This window comes from Castor canadensis, chromosome 15 (genome assembly GCF_047511655.1).
Source record: "Castor canadensis chromosome 15, mCasCan1.hap1v2, whole genome shotgun sequence".
Classification (NCBI taxonomy): Eukaryota; Metazoa; Chordata; class Mammalia; order Rodentia; family Castoridae; genus Castor; species Castor canadensis.
The window spans coordinates 89,357,624-89,384,826 of NC_133400.1; the positions used below are offsets into that span (position 1 = coordinate 89,357,624).

Below are 27,203 nucleotides of genomic sequence, written 5' to 3' on the forward strand. Positions count from 1 at the left end.
TTGTCTCCAGTTTACCTCCCCAACTTGTGATTCCTCCAACACCCCACCCATGGTGTGGATGCCTTCCTTGCTTCCCCAAACATCCTGCCTGCTTCTGCCCTTGAACCTCTGTTCCTACCCTTTCTCTAGTGAAGTTGATGTTGCACTAGAGAACATGTTCAGACATATTCAACATGTTCAACGCATATTCCAGATCCTCATGAAGCCTTCCCTGATCAACGTTGGCCACTGTGTTGCTCTCCTTCTGGGAACTCTCATGACTGTTGTGACTGTAGCAACACATCTTTGCTTCTCACCATTTGTTGCACTGTAATGCCATTTAGATTTTTACTCCCATATGGATTTTCCTTGATTAATGTGGAGTTATGTGCCAATAGACTCCTAAACAGAAAATATCATAAATTGAAATGCATCGGATACATTTAACTTTCTGACCAAAATGGCTTAGCAACACAGAACCCAGTAAAAGATAAGTCATTTGCCATCTTTTTTTTTTTTTTTTTTTGGTACTAGGATTCAGACTTCGGGTCTCTCACACTTGCTAGGCGGGCACTCTACCACTAGAGCCACTCCACCAGCCCTCATTTATCCTCTTGATCATGGGGCTGACCAGGAGCTGTGGCTGACAGCCAGGGCCCAGCACCAATAGAGAATACTATACCACATAGCACTAGCCTAGGAAAAGATCAACATTCAAAATTTGAAGTATGGTTTTACTGAATGCATATCACTTTCATACCATCATAAAGCTGAAAAATTATAAGTCAACCATTGTAGCTTGATCATTTGTATTCTATGCAAGTAGATAATCCATTTTGGAGAAGGACTTCATTTGAAGCCTCCAGTCATGCACATAATGGTTTCTCAATTGATGTTAGCAGAATCTAAATCATTTTCACATGCAGCTGCTGGAACACAGGACAGCAAAGCATTGATGGGCATTTCCTCTTCAGTTATGGGAATGCTTAGGAACAATATGAGGATATTAGGACTTAGGACTGAAAGAGGGCTCAAAGAAGGCAGGCTCACATCTCAGTGTCTAGAACTGTGCCTAATGGATTGGGGACAGACAGGAATAACAGGCACTGACTCATTGGTAGCTACAGATTGTTATCTCTGGGCATACAGCTTGGGTGGCAGGAATTGCTGTAGATAGTAGTTACAACAGACTGGGCATTTGAACCATGATGGTTTCTTATGGAATACTGTTACAAGGAACTTCTGAAACCCCTCAGCAGGATTGGGTAGTTGGCACTGCCACAGACTTTAGCCAATGGAAGGGAACCTCCCACCAGTGCCACAGGTATGAGTAGACAGGTCCTCCAGGACAGCTGGTGCTCTGGCTCTTTGTGTCTCTCTCAGGCACATCTCAGTTCTGCCTGCATGGTAGAACCTGTCTACCTGGAGACTGGGTTCACCTGCTGCCAGTGAATCACTCCCTGGCCACCTCTTCCCAATAGGCCCTCAAGAGGTGTGAGGGATTCTGAGATTCCTCAGAGCCAAGGTAACTCCCAGTCAGAGACCCTGTGGCCTGGTTAAAGACCTCCTGGGAAATGATACCTGTCTGCCTTATGGTTGTCTGTGTTGCACCCTGTTCTTTTGTTACCCCTTCTGGCTAAACCAGTTTTGCTCTGAGCCACTTTGTCTCCATCATCTCCCTGGACCAAGTGCCGCTGAGAGTCACCAAGATAGCATGTGGAAGGTGATGCCAACACCCAATGTAGCTGCCCAATAAACTGTCTTCAAAATAGCTTTGCTTAAGCCTTCTGGGGACACTCAGTCTCCCTGGCTTCTGCTACCCTAATGCTGAGCCACACAGTCCCAGCTGTGTCCTGGGAGAGGCTGTCACTCACTGGTCTGGAGTGTTGCTTATTTTTAGGCAGCCCCTCATCTGGAGCAGCCACCTCCCTGAGGTCCCCCAGTCCATCCTCCTGGGCTTACAGATGCTGCCTGTCCCATGGTTTTCTTCTTTCTTTTTGCTTTCCCTCTTTCCTTCCCACCCTCCCTCCTCTCTCTCCCTCCCTCCCTTCCTTCCTTCCTTCCTTCCTCCTCCCTCCTTCCCTCCCTTCCTTCCATTCTTCCATCCAGTGCTGGGATCAAAGCATTCATGTTAGGCAAGCTTTGTACCAGTGGGCCCCAGCCCCAGCCCCCCTTGGCTTTCCTAAGAAAGGCATCTTTGGCTGGGAGTATCCTGGAGCTATCTCCTATGTCCAGCAGAAGAGGCAGATTGGAAATAATAGGAGAATGGTCTCCCAGAGAGAGGACATATTTGCTAAGTTTTGGGTGGGTTCTCCTTGAGGTGGAATTGGTAAATGACTGGGGCTGGTGACTACAGGGTCCTGTCCATGGTTCCTGCATTTATTCCTGCTCCAGAGAGACTCCACAGGGCTGGGACTGGAGTGTATCAGTCAAGTGCCTCAGGCCCCAGATTCTAAGAAGCTTCACACCCAGGGTTGTGCAATTTTCTGTTTAATTCCTGACTACTCTCCTCCTTATTACTCCCCACCCTGCACAGGTGACCTTATTTGAAAGCAGCATGTTAAAGTGAAAAATACTGTGAATGACTGAGTGTGTGGTACTCAGTGGATTATTTCTTTGGTTTTAACTTTTCACATCTGTAAAATGTGCACAATGACCTGTACTACATCTATATTGCAGAAGAAAACGCCACCTCATAATTGATGAAGTGATACTTGGAGAACATGGGGTTTTTGTGTCATCTTCAAACTACGCTCCAGTTTCTGGGAAGGGATTCTGAGACAGTGCAACCCAGAAAGACGCAGCCTACTAGCTGATGGTGTACACCACTGCCTCAATTTTTCAGGGCAATCATCTCTTAGCCTCACCTGCCAGCCGTGGATGGTGTGAGGGAGAAGCACCAAGTACAAGGTAGGAATTCCTACTGGGACTTCCAGCTGTTGTATTCTTCAGAGCAGATCTTGCTCTAGTTAACATTGAGTGACTCTCTGAAAATAAAACTCCAGCATGGGTGCTAAAAGAGGACCCCCAATGGGAGTGAGAAAGGGCCTAAAGGATAGCCAGGGCTGGAGAACAGAGCACCTTCCCAATGTGCGTGGTCTGCGTGAGGCCTCTGCCAGCATCAAGCATGTGACCTTCCTGACAGCAGTGGCTGTAGCCCCTTGGAGGTGATCTTCCATGTGTTTCCAGCAAGAGCAGAGCAGTCTCACCCAGCCGCCCCCCCCCCCATCCCCTCCTGCCGCCCGAGGCACGGGGAGGATGCTCAGGCCAGCCAGGTTGCTGAGATTGCAATTTGGAGCCAGCCAGCCAGCCCAGTGCCAGCAGCTATTGTTCCTCCAGTTTAGCGTCTCCAGGTCAGGACACTGACAAAAGAGACAGGGCCACTCCCTAAGCTGCAAGCTTTGGCAGGGAACTCCAGGGTGTCTGGGGCCTTGCAGACAGCAGTGTGCCTTTCATGTGCAGAGCTGGGGACCTGGAAGAAACTCGTTCTGAGCCTCTGCCAAATTTCCTGAGAGAACAATGAGAGTGAAGATGCTGTTTTGCAGTCCGGGAAGCTGGATGGGGTGTGGTGGAACAGGTCTTGGAAAGGTCAGGCAGATGGCTGCAGGGAAGCCACCTCCCCGGGAGAGCAGGCGTCCTGAAACTGAGCCCCTCCCTGGGCCCAGACTGGAGTGGTCGCTCTAGTTCTTAAGCTATTTGGGCAGGGTGAAAGCAGGAGCTCCACAGGAGAGAGGAATGGTTGCTACGTGGTGACTTGGAGATAAGTGAGACTTCTGGGGCATGGCTGCTTCTGTGAACAACAACATCTAGCAACATCACAGTGCACGTGTTGATTGCCTTCAGTGCCCATTCCATTGTAAGATGTTTCATGAAGTCATGATCTTGGGCTGGGGGTGTAGCTCAGTGCTTGCCTAGCATGCATGAGGTGCTGGGTTCAATCCCCAGCAACACACACACACACACACACAGTATATGAAGGCATGATCTCTGCCTTCTAGAAGAGAAGATTTCAATCTGTCTGGAAAATGCCAGTAAGCATGGCAGAGTGAAAGGCAGCACTGTGTGTTTAAACCACTTGCTACTTGGTTTGGATCCAGACTTGGCTGCTAGTTACTGGCTATGTACCTATGCCTCAGTCTCCCCCTCTGAAAATGGAGAGGAAGACAGCAGTATCTACTAATGGAGATTTTTTGAGGATTAACTGAGGCACTGTTTGCAAAGCCTTTAGAATAGCTGTGGCATTGCATGAGAATAGCGTTTGCAAAAGGAATGATATATAAATAAAATTGCAAACGTGGGTCAAGACAAATGGGAAGAGACTACATTTAGAGCTTAAGATGAAACTTGGCAGTTTTCCAAGGTGGATTTTGCCTTTTATGCATAGTTTTGGTTGCCTCAAATCTGGTTTGGGTTTGTGGGAAAGGCAAGTGGGAAAGAATGCAATTTTGAAATGCAGGAAACTTTACAAAGCTTTTAAAGACTCCAGTCTCTCTTGCTGGGGAGCTACTCTCCTAGAGACAGTGGCTAATTCTTGCAAAGCATGATTCAAATCAGTCCTCCACAAAGTCTGGGTGGATAGCAAGGTTCTAGGCTCTACTAGAACCTAGTGTGTCGACAAGGAGAAATTAAGAATGAGGTGATGTGGCCAATATCCAAGAACATGATGGCATTTGAGATGATGTGGCGGGTTGCCTAGGACAAATCTTCTATCTAGGGTTTGAAAAAGCGGTTTTTTCCCCCTCTGGACAAGTAGATGTTTATAGAATGTTACATCCTCATGGAGCAGTGCCCTCTCTGCTCCTTTCAAAACCCAATGGGAAAGAAGAGAGGGTCTGTGGCTAAGGAGGGAGCCAGGGTGGTGGCTTCCCAGGTTTGGTGTCGAGCTGGCAGTGGAAGGTGTGTTTTCCCAATGGCTACAGCGCTTTATCTGGGTCCTTGCAAACCTCCCAGCAGAGGGACAGCCCTCTCCCTAGAGGTCTCTACAAGGACCACAGGAGAAACAGGTGCCTCAGGCTGTCTTGAGGAGTTACTGGTCCCTCTTACTTAGAGTGTAACAGGTATTGTTACAGAAGTTGCTTTTGCTGAAAAACACTGACTACTCACTTAGGCCTACAAATGCCCAAAAGGTAACTAACAGCAGGATAAAAGCTTGGAATCCCTGCCTCCATTTTGTATCTGTGTACTTTGCTCTGAACCATTTTCTCCAGCAGTCGCTTTGCAGCCATCTTGAAAGCTAGGAAGGACAGGACTGATAAATAAACACCCTTTGACAGAAGACAAAGCTACCTTGTGCCAGACTTCAGGGACTGTCTCATTATAACAAGGCCTGGCCTGATCAATCCTGAGCTAATGAACAACAGGGTCACCTCTGACCACCACATCTAACCACCTGACCACACCTGTGACAGGAATGGTTGGTGCTTACCCATACCTCTCTGCACCTGCTACCTGGTTGTTCCTCCATTTAAACCTAAAGCACATATCTGTACGGAGAAGATGGTCTGAAATGTTTACTTTGCCTCTTCCCATGGCATACCTGGACCATGTGATAAGTCTCCTCTCTCTACCCTTCACCACTACTCGTCTCCATTTGGTGTATTGGAGTGAGCGGCTGGACCTGATGTGTGGGTTTGTTGCCTAAATTTTGGTTACAATACGGAGTGACCAGGCACAGCCTGACACTATCAAGGGTGATTTGGAGTTTAGGCTTGAGCATATTGAGGCTGGTCAGGCTGTCAAAGTCCAGGCCCCTCCAGGGAAAATATCAACCTTTTGAAAGCACACAGCTGAGTTACTAATACCAGCATTTGTGTCCTCTTCTAAGTGCTTTGCCTAGAGTAACTGAACTAGGATTCAAATCCAGTTAGTTTCACTCTAGAGTTCTTGCTTTTAGCACATTATTCAGTTACACAATTACATACATTTCAAATACAATACTGGAATCTGAATTCAAATTGTATTGGCCAGCTTTACCTCTTAAGACTTACGTACTTTACTTGAGGGTTTCCACCAACAGGCAAAATAAGGGGAGCAGACAAAACGTATCCCACTTGTATCTGCTTTCTAATCTTTCAAGTCCCTACTGACTTCCACTCACTTAAGGCAATTTCTATTTAGCCAAGTTTCCCTATAATGCATTCTTAACGTGATTGGTTTCAGCCCATCATTCTAATCTAATAAAGTCTGTTTTATTGAACACGAGTTCTGTCATCTGAACTAGGAGCTTTGGGTCAGTAGCAGATCTGATCAGCATGTTTTCATTCACGTCACTGGATGTAAACAATGAAGCAAGAGGATGCGCAAAGACACTTTCTGTGGCTGATGTTTTGCAGTCAACTAGTAACCCATCCTACATGGACTCTAATTCACCCCTTTTCCCAAAAGGTTGTAAAGGGGAAGGTCCATATTTCCAATTCCTCCTTTGCCTCTGCTGCCTTTGGCCTCTGTGTCCTTCTCCTCACCTTTCCTACCAATCCTGTCCCTTCCCTTTCTTTGGGGTGTGTGTGTGATGGGGGAGGTGTCCTTAGGGACATGTTCTGAAACTGGAGCTGTTTGGCCAGCATTCCACCTATTGTCCTTAAAACTGGCCAAGCAGAACAAACCTGCCTGAGATTCTCATTACAGTCCTGCTTTGGGAAGCCAGGGGCCAGCTGCAGTAGTTGCCAGGGCAACCAGCAGTGCAGAAAAAGGTCACAAAAAAAGAGCCTCGAGTCTCTTGACTGGCCATCAGGAGTCAAGGAGTTAAGGGGAGGGCTAGAGGTCACTATGAGAGAAGGTTGCTATACCAGAGCGATTGTTCCAAGTGTTATATGTGAAGGCTTTGTGGCTCTACCCAGGGCCTGGCCAGCCCCAACACAGTCCATGCCTTCTGTGTGTTTGCTTCATCAGGGGTCCATGCAGGAGCCTTTGCTGGTTTTGTATCCCCTACTCACACTTGGCTGTCTTCAATTCCTTTTTCACTTTCTCTCATTCTCTGCTGGGATTCCTTATCTTCTCCTTTCCCACACGTGAGAACATCAGCATGAAAAGACTGAAAAAACAAAAATAAAGTAAAATGAAAATAAGACCCTAAGTGGGGTCTGAAGGCACTCCACTGGACGAATCATCCCGCAAAGAGCAAAGACTGTGTCGTCTTTGGCCTGACCTGACATTTGTCTTCAGATTCCATGATTTTGTGATGACCCCTGTGATAGTTTCCTCTCCAGTCACACATTGAGTAACTTTTGCTGCTATAATACGGGGAGTTAGAGTGGGTTTTTTTTTTTTATTGTTTTATTATTCATATGTGCATACAATGCTTGGGTCATTTCTCCCCCCTGCCCCCACCCCCTCCCTTACCACCCACTCCGCCCCCTTCCTCTCCCCCCAACCCCCTCAATACCGGGCAGAAACCATTTTGCCCTTATCTCTAATTTTGTTGAAGAGAGAGTATAAGCAACAATAGGAAGGAACAAGTGTTTTTGCTAGTTGAGATAAGGATAGCTATACAGGGAGTTGACTCACATTAATTTCCTGTGTGTGTGTGTTACCTTCTAGGTTAATTCTTTTTGATCTAATCTTTTCTCTAGTTCCTGGTCCCCTTTTCCTATTGGCCTCAGTTGCTTTTAAGGTATCTGCTTTAGTTTCTCTGCGTTAAGGGCAACAAATGCTAGCTAATTTTTTAGGTGTCTTACCTATCCTCACCCCTCCCTTATGTGCTCCCGTTTTTATCATGTGCTCAAAGCCCAATCCCCTTGTTGTGTTTGCCCTTGATCTAATGTAGAGTGGGGTTTTTTCATTCAAAGACTTTGAGACTCATGATCAAGCCCTATCCTTCTCCCAAGGTTCCCCTCCTCAGCCCAATCCAGGGAAGCAACACATCAGGAAGCCAACCCTCCCACAGTGCCTACTCCCAGCCACCCATACTCTAAGAGGGAATCCCCTAGGGATTTTAGATACTTTGGCCACTCACCTGCCTGAACACAGGCTTAAACCATCACCTTACTTCTTATAGGCAGTCTTACTCTCATGCCCACCCAATCTGTAGGCTTGTTTCTAATCTCTTAAGGGTCAATAATTTATTTTTAGTTAGCTTTGTTTTCTCAGAATAGCCTAAGCAGAATCACTCAGAGTATGTATTTAGAATATAGAATTGTTACTGGAGAAGGGAAGGGGGGTTCCAATAGCTTCCCAGTTTCCAGGCAAAATCCCAGATTCTTGATATCCAGGTGTGAAAAACATTTCAAGGTTTCTCACTACAAGGTATCTCACAAGGTGAAAGTTTTAGCAAGGATTTATTTTAGTATAACAGGATAAAGTAGGATGAAGTGGGGGAGAGAGGGAGAGGGTGGAGGAGAAACATTTCCTGTGTCCCACCCAGGAAATAGGGTAAAGACACAAAAATGGTGTCTTATGATCCTATACTTTCTTATGGTCTTATACTTTCAGTGCTGGGGAATGCATGTGGCCATGACTAGCAATCTGTAATCATTAAGACAATGGATCTGGGTGACTAAGACTGGTGCTAAAACATGGAGATGTCATTTAGGCCCACCCATGATCACAGAGACAATAAGTGAATTTTAGGACTGCCCTTTGCAGACATGTCTTCCATTCTTTCCATTCTAGGAACTTGCAACTTCTTAAACTTAAAGAGGAAGGCACATGCTGATAGCCCCGTTAAGTCTCCCTGTCCTTGTAACTTAATATCTAAAAGGAGGTGGGAGGGGGCTAACTACACTGGCTTTTCAGTTTTCCCTTCCTAGATCCAATGTCCAAGTCTGGCCCTTTTAATATTGATTAAAACAGTATAATTTCTCTGTCTCCTCATCTATCTATCTATTTATCTATCTATCTATCTAGCTTCAGGTTCTTGAGCCCCAGCTCAGTTCTACTAAATAAAAATCTGGATAGGTTGTCTGGGATCTGTTTTCAAAAAATCCCCTAAGTGATGCTCATGTTTGGGCAAAGTTTGGGAAACTTAGCCCAAGGGATGTCTTTTCTGTCTCTGGTTTAGAGCCTCATTATTCTCTATACCCTCAGGTGCATTCTTCCTGCTGCAATGTGGAAGTGATCCTCACAGCTCTACCAACCTGACAACCAACTGCTTAGGTCAGGGAAGCCCTGAAGAAGTCACAATTGGTCTCATGCTGGCCCTATTGGTTCTGCTTTGCCCCACCCCCAATATGATCAGAACAAGGGTCATTCTCTGGTGCCCCTGATCTGTCATGCAATGGGCATTGCATCTGTGCACTTCAGCTTATGCTGCCTTCCAGGTAGCTCACAAGTTCTGGCTGCAGGAACTAGAAAGAAGGTGATATAGTTTTGACACAGCTGCCACCTCTATACATCTACCCTGTGAACACTCAACATGCTGACCTTCTGCTGCATTGTGGTAGCACCATGAGCTGGGAAAAGCATGGGGATTTGGAGCTCAAGAACTCTGGGTGGAATCTGGCTGCCACTTGCTACCTGTGGGGTCTCAGAGCATCCTTTTCCTTATCTGTAAAACATGGACCATAACTGACTTCACAAGGTTGCTGAGAAAGTTTAATGTGAAAAATGTCTAGCCAAGTACTTTGCAGGTAGAGAACTCAATATGGGTTTCTTCTTCTTCTTCTTTTTTTTTTTTTGTGGTTACTGGGGTTTGAACTCAAGGCCTATACCTTCAGCCACTCTGCCGGCCCTATTTTTGTGATGGGGTTTTTTGAGATAGGGTCTCGTGAACTATTTGCCCAGGGGTGGCTTCAAACCGTGATTCAGCTTCCTGAGAAGCTAGGATTGCAGGCATAAGCCACAGGCATCCCACTCAGGTCTGTTCTTTTTTCTGTTCATTCTCTCTCTTTGTGTTCGGGCACAGGCTGATTCATTAAACCTCTTTCATATCTCCTTCTTTCTGATTCTATTAAAACACTTTTAAAAAGGTCAAGACACAACAACATTCATTAGTACTTCTATATATTAACACCAAATAATTAGGGACTGATATTTAAAAAACCAATCCCACTTACAATAGTGTTAAAACATGAACTATTTAGAAATAAATTTTGTGAAAGATGAAATAAATTCAATGCTTGGAAACACAAAACATTGCTGAGAAAAATTAAAGATGATATAAATAAATATGAAGATATACTATGTTTATGGATTGGAAGACTTGGTATTAAGATGTTAATTCTGGGGCTGGAGGTGTGACCCAAATAGTAGAGCATATGCTTTGCAAGTGTGAAGCTCTAAGTTCAAACCCTGGTCCCCCACGCATACAAAAGAAGATGTCAATTATCCCCAAATTTATTTATGATTTCAACACAATCCAAATCAGAGTTCCAACAGTCTTTTATGTTTTAAATAAAAATTGACAAATGAACTCTAAACTTTGGAAATTCAGAGACCTAGAGGAGCCAAAACAGTTTAGAAAAAGGAGAAAAAGTCAGAGGGTTTATACTACTTGACAGCAAGATTTAATGTTGAGCTACAGTTATCAAAACAGTGTGGCATTGACATAAGAACAACAAATAGATCAATACAGCAGAATAGAAAGTTCATATATATATATATATATGGATATATATATATATATATATATATATATATATATATATATATCCATATATATATATCCATGCACAAATGTGCAATTCATTATTAACAAAGCCATCAAAGCAATTTAATAGAGAAAAAGATAGTCTTTTTAATAAATGATGCTGGACTAGCTAGATCCATCAATTGCAAAAAATTAACTTTGACTCTATGTCTCCATAAATAAAAATTAATTCAAGATTCATCACAGCCGGGCACCAGTAGCTCATGTCTGTAATCCTAGCTACTCAGGAGGCAGAGATCAGGAGGATCGTGGTTCAAAGCCAGCCCCATGCATATAGTTCATGAGACCCTATTTGGAAAAAAACCTATCACAAAAAAAGGCATGAGGCCCTGAGTTCACTATTGCCAAAAAAAAAAAATCATAAACAAAAATATAAATAGCAAAACTATAAAACTTTTAGAAGAAAATGTTTTCTAATATCTTCCTTATCTAGGAGTAGACAAAGATTTCTTTGTTAGGTTACAGGAAACAATAACTACAAAATAAACACTGAACTAGATTTTATAAATGTTAAAAAGTACCACTCATCCAAGCACACTTCATACTAGGCAAGCCACGGAGTGGGAAATAATATTTGCATAACACATATCTGACAAAGGTCTTGTAGTAAGAATGCATAAAAAACTATATACAACTTCATAGCAAAAAGACAACTCAACTAAAAATGGGCAAAACACTTGTACATCCCTTCATAAAAGGATATATTCAACTGTCTGGTAAATACATGAAAAGATTCTCAAAATCATTGCTCAATGGGGCAATGAAATTAAATCATAAGGAGATATCATTTCATCTGTTAGATGGGCTACAATTAAGAAGCCCTACCCCATCAAGCTGGCAAGGCTGTGGAGCGACTTGCACTCTCCTCCATGGCCAGTTAGCATGTAAATAGTGTAGCTACTTTGGTAAAAGTTTGGCACTTTATTATGAAGTTAAAAAAACCCTTTCTTAAGACTCAGCTGTGTCAAAATACCTGAGACAAACATCTTCAAAGGAGAAAAGGTTTATTTTGGCTCAGAGTTTCAGAGGTTCAGTCCATGGTGGCTTGTCCCCATTTTGGCTCAGAGTTTCAGAGGTTCAGTCCATGGTGGCTTGTCCCCATTTTGGCTCAGAGTTTCAGAGGTTCAGTTCATGGTGGCTTGTCCCCATTTTGGCTCAGAGTTTCAGGGGTTCAGTCCATGGTGGCTTGTCCCCATTTTGGCTCAGAGTTTCAGGGATTCAGTCCATGGTGGCTTGTCCCCATTTTGGCTCAGAGTTTCAGGGGTTCAGTCCATGGTGGCTTGTCCCCATTTTGGCTCAGAGTTTCAGGGGTTCAGTCCATGGTGGCTTGTCCCCATTTTGGCTCAGAGTTTCAGGGGTTCAGTCCATGGTGGCTTGTCCCCATTTTGGCTCAGAGTTTCAGGGGTTCAGTCCATGGTGGCTTGTCCCCATTTTGGCTCAGAGTTTCAGGGGTTCAGTCCATGGTGGCTTGTCCCCATTTTGGCTCAGAGTTTCAGGGGTTCAGTCCATGGTGGCTTGTCCCCATTTTGGCTCAGAGTTTCAGGGGTTCAGTCCATGGTGGCTTGTCCCCATTTTGGCTCAGAGTTTCAGGGGTTCAGTCCATGGTGGCTTGTCCCCATTTTGGCTCAGAGTTTCAGGGGTTCAGTCCATGGTGGCTTGTCCCCATTTTGGCTCAGAGTTTCAGGGGTTCAGTCCATGGTGGCTTGTCCCCATTTTGGCTCAGAGTTTCAGGGGTTCAGTCCATGGTGGCTTGTCCCCATTGGTTTGGACTTGTAGCGAGTGGGGACTGCATGGAAGAGCAATGCTGCTCATCTCATTGGGGCCTGGAAGTAAAGAGAGTCAGAACAAGGGGCAGGGGTGTGCCCCGAATGATCTCCTTCTTCCAACTGGCCCCCCTTCCTAATGTTTCCATTACTTTTCAATAGTGCCATCAGCTGGGGACCAAGCCTTCAACACATGGGATTTGGGGAACATTTACGATCCAAACCATAACACTAGCAATCCCAAGCCTAGAGATCTAGCAAGAGGAAATGAAAACATGTCCACAAAAATATGTATACAAAACCCCTCAATCTGAGTGGGTTTGTGACTGCTTTGAACAATGGTGGACAGGTCCTGGGGAAGGAGGGCTTGTGATTTGGGAAGATGGAGCACATTGCTGACTTTCTGTCTGGTCCCTAACAATGGCCTTGATATCTGGCGCTTGAGCTCTTCTTCTCACACAGCACTTCAGCCTCCAGAATGTCTCATCTGGGCATTTCTGCAAATCTTGGAGAGGTTCAGTGTAGGGGAAGTTCTCATGTACTGTATTATAAAAGGACAGAGGCACTGGAAGAGTGCCAAGGAATAACTGGTGGCACTTAATGGCTCAGACCACGATTGTTGACAAATGCGCAGTTTTTGCTTTCCTGTAATTTGCATTAAAGTAGGTATTTCATTGTACATATTTTGCATCTATTTAGGTTGGCTTGTTTGGTTCAGGGAAACGCTGAGGAACAAAGCACAGGTGGAAGTGTGCATATGTGTGTGAGTGTGGGCCTGTCAGTGCGTACCTGTGAGTGTGAATGTGCAAGTGTACACATACTTGGGCATGAGTGTGTCTGTTGGCACATGTCTGTGAGTGTGTGCATGTGTGAGTGTGCACACATTGGGGGTGTTTCTGGGTGTGTGAGCATGGCAGTGAATGCCTGTGTGTGTGTGTGTCTGAGTGTATAAGCATGTGCCTGTGAGTGGTGCCTGAGGGTGTCTGATTATAAGTCAGTGTGTGCATGTGTGAGTGTGTACATATTTGGGTGTGTATCAGGGTGTGTGAGCATGTCAGTGCATACCTGTATATGTGTATGTGTGAATGTGTTACATGTACCTGTGAGTGTGTGCGCACAATGAGTGTGAGTGTGTTCGAATGTGTGAGCATGTGCCTGCGAGTGTGTGCATATGCAAGTGTGTGTGCATTGGGAGGTGAGTGTGTCTGAGTGTGTGCACACTCACAGGGAGCATGCATGGTAAAGCCTTGAGGTACAGACGTGTGTGGGTTTCTGTTCCCCTGGGCTCAAGGTCCTGACAGGCAGGCTCAGAGGGCCTGGACTCTGAGGAAATGGGAGACCTGATCTTGGAAAAGACCCAAGGAACCCCCACAGAAGTGTGCACGTTTAAAACGTGCTGGTTCAAAACTGAAGGCTGAAGGCTCTCCTCCCTCCTTAGCCCCCTGACTGCACCTCCTCCTCACCAAGGGGAAGTGAAAACAAATGTCTGGAGGGAGGCCAAGAACACAGTGAGCTGGGAAGAGGGCAGAGAGGGGGCTGTGGCCTCTTCTGATGAGAGGGAGGAAGGGAAGGAAAGAGAGGGAGGGGGAGAGAGAGAGAGAGAGAGAGAGAGAGAGAGAGAGAGAGAGAGAGAGAGAGAGAGACTGGAGTGGAGGCTGGGGTCAAAGATGAGGAGGGAATGTGGCAGTCAGCAGAGCCCAGGAGAGGGAGGGCCTGGCTTCTGCCTTGCTCCTGTGATCCTGGCAGAGGCAGAGCCCACCTGCTCAGCTGGCCCCCACCTCCTTAGCTTGTTTCTGAGTGGCTGGGGCAGAGGGAACACTAGGCAGAACAGGCCTTGGCTTGGAGGCTGGTGGCTGACTGTGACAACTGTCTCCTCTAACTAGGCCAGCACAAAGCAGACAGGGAAGCCCTTGCTCCCTCAGGTGAGGCTTCCGGATAAGCAATCTGGCCCAGGAACCAGATGCAGGTGGAGAAAGGAGGGTAATTTCACCAGACTCCATCATAGTTCCTGGTGGGGACCTCCTGTGGATGCAGACTCTCTCTGCCCAGCTCCTGCTTTGGGTCACTGCAGCACACTCACCAGGGCAGGAAGCTCGACTGCTAAGTCCACCATGCAGAGAAGCTGTTCATCTGTTCTCTGTGAGGAATGCTGTGTTGAATTAGTGCATGAATCATCTGCCCCATGAGTTTACAAGGGCGTTGGGTAAAAACAACCCCCTTAGGATAGAAGAAATTGAACGATGGCCCCTCTTTAGCTGTGGAATGTGTCCATGCTCTTTCTGGCCTTCTGAGTGCAAATGACTGGCCTGATGTTGTAATTGAAAAGTAATGTTTCTATTTTGGCTATTTATGTTTTCCTCCCTCACTTGGTACAAATAACCAAGAATGATCTCTCTAATCAAGAAACACCAGTTACAGATGACATACTCTGTGCTGGTGCTGCAGAGGTAGAGGACCTGGTGCTGCCCTCATGGAGTCCCCACAGTGGAACAGAGACCTGCTGTGCTGGTGAAGCCAGGTGCACTCAGTGCAGGAGCAGGGGGAGTCTCACGGGGCTGCTGCCTGCTTGGCGCACACTTGCTCTTCTACTCCTATGCTTGTAGAACTTTACAAATGGGGAAACCAAGGCACTGAGCACTGAAGCATCTCACATAAAGTTGGTTGGCTACTCAAGTAGATTTGAGTCAAGTCACATTCTCAGTATGGCCACGTGGAAGGGGTGCAGAGAAGACTTCAAGAGAAAGTGAGGGAGACTTGCTGTCCCAGACCACAGTGGGACCAGTTCGTTAGGTGGCATCTACAGCTTATGTTGGTGTTAATTCAGGTCACTTAGAATGTTAAAAGGACCTGAACCAAGTTTGCTCAAATCTTGGATTGTGAAGCAGCAGAAGATTTGAACGGATTTCTTCACGTATAAAAATCTTTATAAAAATACAGAGTGACAGCAGAAATGCAGACACTGAACTTTGGGTCTGAATGATGTATTTGAACATGGAATTTTCATGGAATTTTGAAGTTCAGCACATTGCAGTGTGACTTTCTCCCTTCTTCCTTTTGCCCAATAGCTGGTGTTTGAAGATTCTCCCTTCAGTGCTGAGAATTACGATAGTTACTTTTCCTATTTGTAGTTTGAACAACCTCTTTGGTAATGTCGAGGCAGTATCTAAAGTAGATAAATTGAATTAGTGTCTTAAACATTCTTGATAGTTCATGTAGGGGTGATTTAAGAAAATTTCATGTAGTAGCTTCCTATTTGAGGACTTGTTTTTGCCGTGCCATATACATTTCTTTTGATGCGTAGTTCCTGGCTTTTCCTAACCTTTGTAGCATTTGGAGACTGAGAAGAAGGCATTATTTGAGGTTCTGAGAATTGATGCAACTCCTATACTTTAAGAAATGATTAACACCAACAATGAACAAATTAAGAAGGAATATATGGAAACAATTCCATTCACAATAGCCTCAAAAAAAAAATCAAATACCTAGGAGTAAATTTGACAAAAGATGTGAATGACCTCTACAAGGAGAATTACAAACTCCTGAAGAAAGAGATCAAGGAACACTACAGAAGATGGAAAGCTCTCCCGTGCTCATGGATCATTAGAAACCACATAGTAAAAATGGCTATACTACCGAAAGCAATCTACATGTTTAATGCAATTCCCATCAAAATCCCAATGATTTACATCACAGAGATTGAAAAATCTACTCTAAAGTTCATTTGGAAACACAAGAGACTACCAATAGCTAAGGCAATACTCAGCAAAAAAAAAAGCAATGCTGGAGGCATCACGATACATGACTTCAAACTATATTACAAAGCAATAGCAATAAAAACAGCATGGTACTGGCATAAAAACAGACATGAAGACCACAGTGGAACAGAATAGAAGATCCAGATATGAATCCACACAACTATACCCACCTCACTTTTGACAAAGGTGCCAATAACATGTGATGAAGAAAAGACAGCCTTTTCAACAAATGTTGCTGGGAAAAGTGGTTATCCATCTGCAAGAAACTGAAACTAGATCCATGTCTATCACCCTGAACTAGTATCAACTCAAAATGGATCAAGGACCTAAATATCAGACCTGAAACTCTGAAGTTACTAAAGGAAGGAGCAGGAAACACTTTGGAACTAATAGGTATAGGCAAGGACTTCCTCAATAGAACCTCAGCAGCCCAGCAACTAAGAGAAAGGATGGACAAATGGGACTTCATAAAATTAAAAAGCTTCTGCATAACAAAAGAAATGGTCTCTAAACTGAAGAGACCATCCACAGAGTGGGAGAAAATATTTGCTAGCTATACATCAGACAAGGCACTGATAACCAGAATATACAGGGAACTTAAGAAACTAAACTCTCCTAAAATTTAATCAATTTAAAAATGGGCAACTGAACTTAATAGAACTTTCTCAAAAGAAGAAATTCAAATGGCAAAAAAGCACATGAAAAAATGCTCACCCTTTCTAGCCATAAAGGAAATGCAAATCAAAACCACACTAAGATTCTACCTCACCCCTGTTAGAATAGCCATTATCAAAAACACTACCAACAACATGTGTTGGTAAGGATGTAGGGAAAAAGGAACTCTGGTACACTACTGGTGAGAATGCAAGCTGGTGTAACATTCTCGAAAAATATTTGGAGGCTTCTGAAAAATCTAAACATAGACCTACCATATGATCCAGCAATCCCACTCCTGGGGATATACCCAAAAGACTGTGACACAGGTTACTCCAGAGGCACCTGCACACCCATGTTTATTGCAGCACTATTCACAATAGCCAAGTTATGGAAACAGCCAAGATGCCCCACTATTGATGAATGGATCAAGAAAATGTGGTACTTGTACACAATGGAATTTTACTCAGCCGTGAAGAAGAATGAAATCTTATCATTTGCAGGTAAATGGATGGAACTAGAGAACATCATTCTGAGCAAGGTCAGCCAAGCTCAGAAGACCAAAAATCGTATGTTCTTCCTCATATGCGAACTTTAGAACTAGGGCAAATGCAGCAATGTGGTTGGACTGAGACCACATGATAAGGGAGAGTACATATGGATAATATAGAAATAGGTAGAAAACCCAAAACACGAAATGCGTTTGATGTCCCCACTCCAGAGGAGCTAATACAAAACCTTAAAGCTACAGAGGTTATCATGAGAAGGGGATCAGTAACCAGGGTAAAGATCAGTTAGAGGTGAATCAACGTGGTCATAACACGTGTACATGAAAGCAATGCTAGAACATTTCTGTATAGCTATCCTTAACTCAACTAGCAAAAACAATTAGTGATAAAGGCAGAACAGGACCTGCCTGGAACTGAGCGGGGGGGGGGGGGGGGGGATGTTGGGGGAGGGGGACAGGGGGAGAAATGACCCAAATAATGTATGCACATGTGAATAAATGAATAATAATAATAAAAAAGAATTGGTTAAAAAATGTTGACCTAAATGTTGCTGCACTGATTTGTTTACTATTTTATTTTAAAAATAATTTTCTTGCTGGGAACAGTGGCTCAAACCTGTAATTCTAGTTATTCAAGAGGTAGAAATTGGGAGGATCTTGGTTTGAGACCAGTCCTGGCAAAAGGTCCACCAGATCCAATCTCAAACAATGGCGTGGCATAGGAGGCATATCTGCCATCCCAGCGATGAAGGGAAGCATAAATAGGAGGTTTGTGGTCCAGGCCAGCTCGGACATAAAGTGAGTCCCTACCTCAAAAAGGGCTGGTGGCTCAAGTGGTAAAACACCTGCCTAGCCAGCACAAGACCCTTAGTTCAACCTTTGGTACCACCAAAAAAATATTCTTTTTACAATATAAATATATGTTTCTAGAAAAATTAAAAATGATATGTAAGTCAGAAGAAGGTATAATTGTCATAATTTTATCACCTATGGAAACCACTGTAAATATCTTAGTGAGTCTTAATAGGTGATTTTATTTCTCTTATTTGTGTATATGTACATTTATTTTCACAAAAATAGGATCATACTGTACATTCAAATTTTGTGAACTTTTAAAAATAACTAAATCAAAAACTTACTTTTGTCAGTCAGTATTTTCTATTCTATTAAATACTTGTACGGATGTAACATCATTTACTTAATTAATCCTTCAGATGTAGCATATGGAGGCTGTTTTCTGTATTTCATTATTATAAGAGTATTTTAAGTGAACATTCTTATAGCTATATTTTTACTCACATATTATTAACTTACTTTAACAGGTGTGTTTAAATCCATATAGTTCACTTTGTAAACTATTTTGCATATATCTCTTCGGCCATTGTATAGAATTTGTAATCATTTTTCTTTTACATTTATGTATTCTCATATCTTTTTCTTAGTAAAACATTATTACAATTGTTAGGTAATTTTTTTAAAAAAATTGTCAGGTAATTTAAAGAATTTTTTTAACGCATCCTTCTGCTAATAGGTAACAAAAAAGCAATAATAGAAATTTAGCTGAAACAAAAGAAGAAAAAAAACTGGTGCTAGTTGAGAGTTAACTCACGTTTAGCTCAATATCTTACATCATGGATTGGCAAACTGTGGCCTGTGTAAATAAAGTTTTATTGGAAGGTAGTCACACCCTTTGTTTCTATATTATCTGACTATGTTTAATGCTACTCTGACAAAGTTGAATAGTTACCTCAGAGGCCATAGAGGTTCACAGAGCTTAAATATTTTCTCACTGGCGCTTTACAGAAAAAATTCACTGCCTCCTGCTACATCACATGTTCCCCAGTAGTAAATCATCTCTAGGTATTTCAGTCACTGACCCATTTGTCAATGCCATCTCAGATATCCTCCTTTTCATTGGTGCTCTGATGGGGTCTCATTTGATCAGCCCGGGGTTTTATACAAAATTGAACTGAGATATCTTTAGCAGAGGGTGGCCACCAGGTGCATCCTTACCTACTTGTTTGTGGGTTCGTAAAACAGCAGGTCCCTGGTGAGTGGCAGTTGGGCGTACAGCCCTGTGTCCTTTGAATCTTGTAGCCCCTCAAGTACTGGAGCTTAGGATCTTTCCCTGAGTCACCCAAAACACTGATGTACTGAGAAATGGAGGCCTGCATAGACTCTGTGGTATTTGTACCATGTGTCAAAATTCCTTTTGGCAAAGGGAGTATATGAGGCCCTTAAGTAACTGAAGTAACTCTGAGTTAGAAAGCTGCAATATGGGGCTGGTGGAGTGGCTCAAGTGGTAAAGTGCCTGCCTAGCAAGTATGAAAGCCCTGAGTTCAAACCCCAATACCACCCCCCCAAAAAAAAAAGATTGTCTTGAAAGTTGCAGTATGAGTAGAGGCTGCGCCATTTTTTTGCATGTAACATGTTCATTATGAATCTTCAGGTAAGGAGTTATGTCCACAATACTTGAAAACCAAGGATTAGAGAGATTATATTGAAGCAGTGTATAACTTTGAACCTTCCGTGATGTTCTCTTTATTAAGGTCACCATTCTTGTAACAAATAATGTGAGGAATGGATCATACCTGTAGCCTTGGACTTTTTAAAGTCTGCATAATTGCTAATTCTTAGATTATCTTTATTTTAGAATAAGGAAATGTATTACAGTATCAACAAATCAGTTTTAAAGTGTGAGCGATTAACTGGGAAGTAAGTCATTTCTAGGTATAAAACAATAGTCACTTTTTAAAAGCCTTTCCTCAGACTTGGGGCATGGCTCAAGTGGTAGAAACCTTGCCTAGCATGATCAAAGACCTGGGTTCAATCCCCCATACCACAAAAAAAAAAAAAAAAGAAACATTGAAAGCCTTTTTTCAAATGCTGCCACCCTAGACCTTTCCTGGCCTCTTGTACAACTTCCCCATCTTCCCCTTAGTCTCTAACTCTTTTAAGGGTCCATATCAAAAATATAACATGCCAAATATTCTGTGCACTTATTTCTTTATTATTTATGAGCCACCTTCCAGTTCTCACTAGTCTGTGAGTTCCATTGAAGGCAGATATTTGATCTGGATTTTTGTAGAGTTGTTCTTTGCTTTATCTCCAGTGTTTGGCACATAGAACCTCAATAAGTGTTTATTAAGTGAGTGAATTATTGGAAAGTAAAGTTGTTTTTAATGTTTTGTTATTATAAATTATATGTAACATATATATATATGTTATATATATATATATATACATATATATATATATATATATATATCCTGAAAAAAAAAAAAGAAGTGACACCAGATGTGGGCCAGAGTAGGCACTTTCTGGAGAACGAAGGCATGGAGGAGGGGCCATTGGTCCTCCCTATGTGGGCAGTGGCAGGAAGTTTACAGGCACCCCTGTGGCAAGAGAAGCTTTGGCAGGGCGAGCCTGCTGTCCACATGGCTTGGCTGTGTATATGTGCATCTCTGAGAGTCCAGGGCCCTGTGTTCTTTATGGTCATGCATGTCTATGACTGTCCTAACAGCAGCAGGTTCCTGGTGAGCCAGCAACTGCACGTTTAGCCTTGCGCCCTTTGGATCCTGGAGGATGGTGCTCAATAATTAACCAGGTGCTGGGGAGACAGAAGCTTTGTGGGAGTAGGTCAGAGCAGAGGCACTGTGAGGAGAAGGTTCAACCAGCTGGTGTCACTCTGGGCAGGTGGCCCTCTCTGTGACTCAGTATTACACTGCTGTGCCAAAGTACTTGAGAAATCAACTATAAGGAGAAAAAATTATTTTGGTCTACAATTTCAGGTATTTCATTCCATGATCACTTGGTCTTGTTGCTTTGGGCCTGTGGTAGGGCAGAATATCATGGTGGGAACACATAGTGGAGCAAAGCTGTTCACCTCATGGTGACAGGAAAACAGAGGAGTGGCTGAGGTCTCAATGTCCCCTTCAAAGGGATATGACACCAATAACCTAAAAACCCTTTAGTAGGGTGCATGCCTCAAAGACTGCACCATCTCCCAATAGCACCATGGGTTGATGACTAAGCCTTCAATGCCTGGCATTTGGGGGACTTTTAAGATCCAAATCATAACTTTGATCTGGATTTTTGTACAGTTTCCTCATCTGTAACGTGAAGACTCTCAGGAGGCTATGAGGATGGGATGAGTATTAATAGATGTGGTTGTCCCACAGAACGCTTTTTGTAAGTGATGAGTAGTAGTGTTGCCATGACTGTTATGACAAAGGTCAGAAGTACTTGGGTTGCTACTCTTGTCTACTTTTATCTTACCTTCCACAACCTCTCTGAGGCTGCAATGGGTCCAGAGAAACCAACATCCACTGGCCCTTGTAGTTAGGTCAAGGTGGTGGGCAGACCAGCCACCTGGTCTGCTGAACTTCACAGCCTGATTTTTCTTCTTTACCTGGCTGTGAAGCAGGCCTGGGCAGCCTGGTAGCTCTCCATCAGGTCACCAAATGCCTTGTAAATGTGTCGGGTATAAGAAGACCCTGTGCTGCCAGGGAGGAACAGCTATATGTTGTCCTGAGCCTCTACAGATTGACCTCAGGGCTGGAGGAGAGTGACTGATCTGTTTATGAGTGGTTGTAGGAAGTGCCAAGGGGCACTGAGGCAGGACACTGCTCCTAGATGTCAGCCACACATAGCTGACATAATTGCTCTGTGGTGCAATTGATGCCAGATTTGCTGTCATAAGTCACTTAATGGGTCCCAATGGAGGAATCCAGCTTGGGTCTTACAATTGCAATATCCATGCCCTAGGACTCTAGTGAAGATTTTATGAGACAACGTATGGAAAACTTTTAGCACATATCTCAACAAAAGGCAAATTCTCAGTAAGTTGAAAACTGACTTCTTTATGGGATAAGCTGTTGAACACTCAAATTAATTTCCTCATCTTTCCAACCTGGCAGAGTTGACTTCACTGGTCCACAAGCCCTGCCTCCTCTGCTTCTTAAATTATCTTCTAGAAAATACCACACAGCAAAAAATTCTCCAATAGAGCAAATACTGCTACTTAGAAAGAGAACCAAGTTCACGTTGTAAGTTTCAGTTTATTCTTCAGCTATGCTATTCACTTGCCTGTCACAGTTTTTCTTTCCTTGTGTCTAATTTCTTTTAGGGGTCTGGTCCTGTTCAGGTTTAAATAACTTTTATGAGGCAGACTGAATGACTCAGTGGCTTGTCATCTATTTGCCCTTGGCAATGTATTTAATGTCTCTGAACTTTAGATTCTTTATGCTGTAATGTAGGCAGGCACAACAAAACTAATGAGCTCCAGACTCTCTGAGTATCAAAAGCGACGTGTGTAAACGCGCCATGAGCATGTTCCAAGGAGAGCATAAGGAAGCATTTTGGTGCTTGTCCTGAGAGGGGATGAAGTGAATTGGAGAGAATGTGCTCTAGCCCTGGCACCAGTTAACAAAGGAGCATAGAGGGATTCTTTCTAATGTCGGGGCTGTGGAGCCTCATGGCTTTGAGATCCTGATTGTTCCTAGACCAGAGAATTGATGGTTATTTGCTCTTAGGCATGCATACATGCTGGTGCTTGTGCATGAGAGGTGACAATGACAAGCAGAGAGATGAGAGTTGGTTAACAAAACCCAGCAATGCTCTGAGGGGACCAGAGACCCTCACAGCTCTGCCATGTGGAAGGCAGGAGTGGCTCAGACTGCCCAGAGAGATCCCGGTCATTGGGAAACCCTGGCAGTGGCTTTCTAAGAAGGTCCCTGTTATCATGCCTTTCTCCCTGACTGCTAATGGGTATTTAGCTCACAGAGCCTGTGGAGCTGATTGTACACTGAGAAACTCCTTCCATTACTAAAATCAAATTTCAGGAAGTATGAGTGTAGCTCCTCCAGTGAGGGATGTTGGCAATCCCTGACCCCAGTCAGGAACCAAAGTGTCCAAACTCTTAACATGCACAAGGATAGTATTTATCGGGAGGCTCTATCACTGGCTGGCTCTTTCAAATCCACAGTCTGAGGAGGAAAAATAACCCAAATGGAACCATAGTTGTCCTCTTATTCCTTTCTGAATCAACTGTTCAGGCTACATTTATCCAGCTGTAATATTTTTGAAACAATGGGTTAGTTGCCCACCAATATCCCTGGTCTTAGGCCCAAGGTGTGAAACAAGGTTGACAAGGCATGCTGGCCCAGTGGCTGTCTGGGAGGAACAACTCACTCCTTTGTATCCTTTGGACTCTTTTGGGCTTTGAGAACAAAACCCTCAGTCATGGCCAGTGCAAGTTCCTCTTCCTCTCCCTACAAAATCCCAAGCAGAGTTGACATTCAAAATATTATCTTAATATCTTAAATATCAATAAACTTGCTTCAAGTTTTTTAACTTGCTTCAAGTTAAAAAAAAGTATCAATGAATTTGACTCCTAATCACCCCCAAAGATTATTCCAGTACATGGTAGACAGTAGGCGCTCTGGTTCTAAGAATCTTTTCCTCCACCTCCATTACCAGAGGATGGCGGCTGACAGCATCTTGCTTCCTTATCGGTCCTGGGAACAAAGGCTGTGATTCAGGAACAGAGGGTCCCCAAGGAGAAGGACTTTTGTACTAGGGGACTGGCCCTGGGCCTGGGCAGCTCTTTGTTCAAGTGTCCAAGTCCAAAGTGTGCCCATCCCCACACAGCAAACACACCACTCACACTCATAAACAAGGTATTACACACGTTTTGTAAATTCATGAAGAAAAGTGCAATAATGTCATTATTAATAAATAGAACTTCATTGATAAAGTACCGAGTTCTATAAACTGCCCTTAGACCTGCTCAGTCTCAAACCCTGCTCAGTCTCCAAACCCTGCTCCTGCAAATCAGCCTTTTCCTCTATCCACAGGCCTAAGAAGGACAAAGACTCTAATTGTGAGAGCATGACATTAAGACCCAGACTTCAGGGCTGGGCTGTTCTCAAACTGAGACTGTAATAGTTGCTTCTGAATGTCAACTACTGGCTCTGTTCCGCTGGCTTTAGTGCTTGTAATTGCTCTACAAGTACGATAACTGACACTCAGAGAAGTTGAAGAATTTGACCAAGATCGCCCTGCTGGTAGATCTGAGCTGTCTCATTTCCTCTCTCCAGGTCAGGCAGACACAAGAACAACCCTAAATCTTCTATCTTGCTTACATTTAGAACAGAAGTTGAAGAAGGAGGAGAGAGAGGGTCATGGCATGAGGTCTAGCTTCTATGATGGTGATTAAGTCCATTCAGACACACAGGAACTAAACCAGCACCCAGATAAGGGTAAGAGAGTTTTTCAGACATACATTGCAAACACTGAATGCTTCCTGTGTGCAGGTTGTTGGCTGGATCACAGTCCCTCTTTCAGCCAAGCACCAAATTGATATGAACCTACTATGAGAGAGATGGAGAGCCTCGAAGTCATTTGAAAAGGAGCGTTCAGTTTCATTTAATGAATATTTATTGCATACTTATTGTGGGCCTGGCAACTCTGGGCACTGGGTGCCGCAAAAAGTAAGGCAGAGACCGAGGGTGGGTCAATGATTAGCCAGGAGGTTGACAAGGTCAAGGATGAAGAATTAGTAGTGCTCAAAGCCTTGATCATGTTAGTGTACTCCAGACAGTCTCTCCAGCCATCCCAGACCTCCTTGTGCCAGGTAGCTTCTGCTGCCCAGCCAGGAACAGGCCCCCCAAAAGTCTCACAAAGTTCTGAGTCCCTTCCAGGTCCTGCTTCTTGCCCAGTGGTGTGGGATGAAAACAGCCAGGCAAGCTAGGCTGTGTTTGGTGCCACTGAGTCCTGCCCAGGGCAATTGCCCAGTGGCAATTGGTGGAAGTGTGTCTGCCTGCTTCAAAGTCTGCAGCCCACCTTTTCCTCCAAGGCCAGCCAGCTATGTAATGCTGTCAGGTTGCCTAGGGCAGGGGACACCAAGTCTGAGGTTGTTATCAAAACAATGCCTCCTCTCTTTCCTCATTCCTCTGCTTTAGTGGCAGAGAGCAGCCATTTCTCACAGTATATATGGCCTCCTTCCACTCAGCACTGGAGAGGCAGAAGGGATGGTTAACTGGGCAAAGCTTCACCCCTCATGAGACAGGGCCCTCCTTTGCATACTGCCTCCTTGTTCTGGTTCCCAAATAGTTTTCTGTGTTCTGCAAGATTCTTTCTATCCCCATCCCAACCCTCCAGTGCCCTAGGCCCTTGGCTGAGATTCCCATACCCAGCTCATCTTCAGATTTACCTGGTCAGTTTCTTAAAAACACCAGCTTCTGGTGCCACCCTAATGAAGGTTCAAGGTGGGGCCTGAAGTCTGTTTTAATGAGAGCTTCTTCAGGAAACCTCCGGGAATCCAGGTTTGAATCCACTGCTATAGACTGTGTCCTCCTAGCTGGGATTCCTGAAGGACTGTGTTTTGCTGGACTCCAGTTCCCTGGTGAAATACTTTTGAGAAACTTTGCCTATGAACTCCTCCTTTTGGGGAGACTTGTGATCATGGTAACATTGCTAAAGTATCTGATGAGACTTTGCAACAGATTGTTATTGTTTAAAGATAAATAAACACGCTGCTTTGTAGAGGAAAAGGATCATTTTTCCAATTACCACAACAGATTTTTCTGGAACTAGATGAAGTTCGACTCCAAATCTTTTCTTCTTTCCAGTCTTCCATCAAAACATATCTACCTTGGCTTCATATACATATATGAAATAAAACGATGAAATCTCTTGCAATTGCTTTAAGTGGGGTGGGGAGGAAGTTGGGGGGGTGGAGATGGCGGGGGAAATCTAACCAATGTACAATATAAGGCTATTTGGAACTGTCACAATGAATATGCCCTGTACAATGGATATATTTTAATAAAATTGGAAAAAAACCCAAAAAACAAAACAAGCAAAAAAAAGTATTTACCTTGTACCTGCTCTTTCCAAAAATACCATGGGATAGTAAGGGAAGAATGACTGGAGATAAATGAACTTTGCACAATTCATTAACTTGTTAATGAGTTCCTACCTCCCAGGCAAAATAATTTTATAATTCAGTTAAAAATCTTATATTTCCAGCAAGCTTTCTAACTGGTGATTTTAATACCAGAAATGTTAGATGTTGTGACAAGTGAGGAAGGAATTCATCCAACCAAGCAGCCAGGAACTAACTCAAAATCACAGCTCTTCTGGTAAGATACCAGGGTGTGAATGGACAGAAGTCAGGGCTATTTTTATTTATTTATTTATTTATTTATTTATTTATTTATTTATTTGTGGTATTGGGGTTTGAACTTAAGGTCTCAGGCTTGCTAGGCAGATGCTCTACTGCTTGAGCCACTCACTGCCCCAGGGCTATTGTTATGGTATAAAGTTCAGAAAGAAGGAGATAGTGGTGGTGATGGAGGAGCTGTGGTGGCATATGTTTGTAAATTCCAGCAATAGCTCAGTAATCTGGAGACTGAGGCAGGAGGATCCTGTGTTCAAGGCCAGCAGGCTGCAGTGAGAGTCCATGTCTCAGAGAGCGGGAGAGAGAGAGAGAGAGAGAGAGAGAGAGAGAGAGAGAGAGAGAGAGAGAGATTGAAAATCAGTACTCAAGCACTACTTAAAAACTGATTTAGACTGGTTGAGAGCTCTCTTTGAAGATTCCATTCTAAGTTACTTCAAATAAGCCTGATTATCATGGTTTCTATGGTCAAACTTTCATATTTGAATGTGGGATTCATTTTTGTACACAGGAAAGGTTTTTAATTCTCACATGCTTCAGTTTCTTTACCTGTATGTAATGAGATTGCCATATGGATTAAACAAAATGATACATATAAAGTGTTTAGGAAAAGTCTGGTATAGACTCAAGAAGGCTTGATAAATATTAGCTATGGTTATTCTTAGTTTGTAACCCAATGACTTGAATTTATGAGGATTTGGGGTCATCGTGCTAGTGGTTAGGTTGTGGAGCCCAGAGCACAGGATTCTGTGAAGAATCCTTAGGTCAGAAGTTTGGGGAC

At 43.6% G+C, this 27,203-nt stretch overlaps 1 long non-coding RNA gene across 3 annotated transcripts in view; it reads left to right on the forward strand.

Annotated features, from left to right (window-relative positions):
- The first annotated feature begins 2,380 nt into the window (after positions 1 to 2,380).
- Positions 2,381 to 27,203, forward strand: part of LOC141417547 (uncharacterized) — a 113,720-nt gene continuing 88,897 nt past the window's right edge. For all 3 annotated transcript variants that reach the window (XR_012442188.1, XR_012442187.1, XR_012442189.1), the window contains exon 1: positions 2,381 to 2,889. This is a non-coding gene — a long non-coding RNA (uncharacterized lncRNA). The remainder of the gene's footprint in view (positions 2,890 to 27,203) is intronic.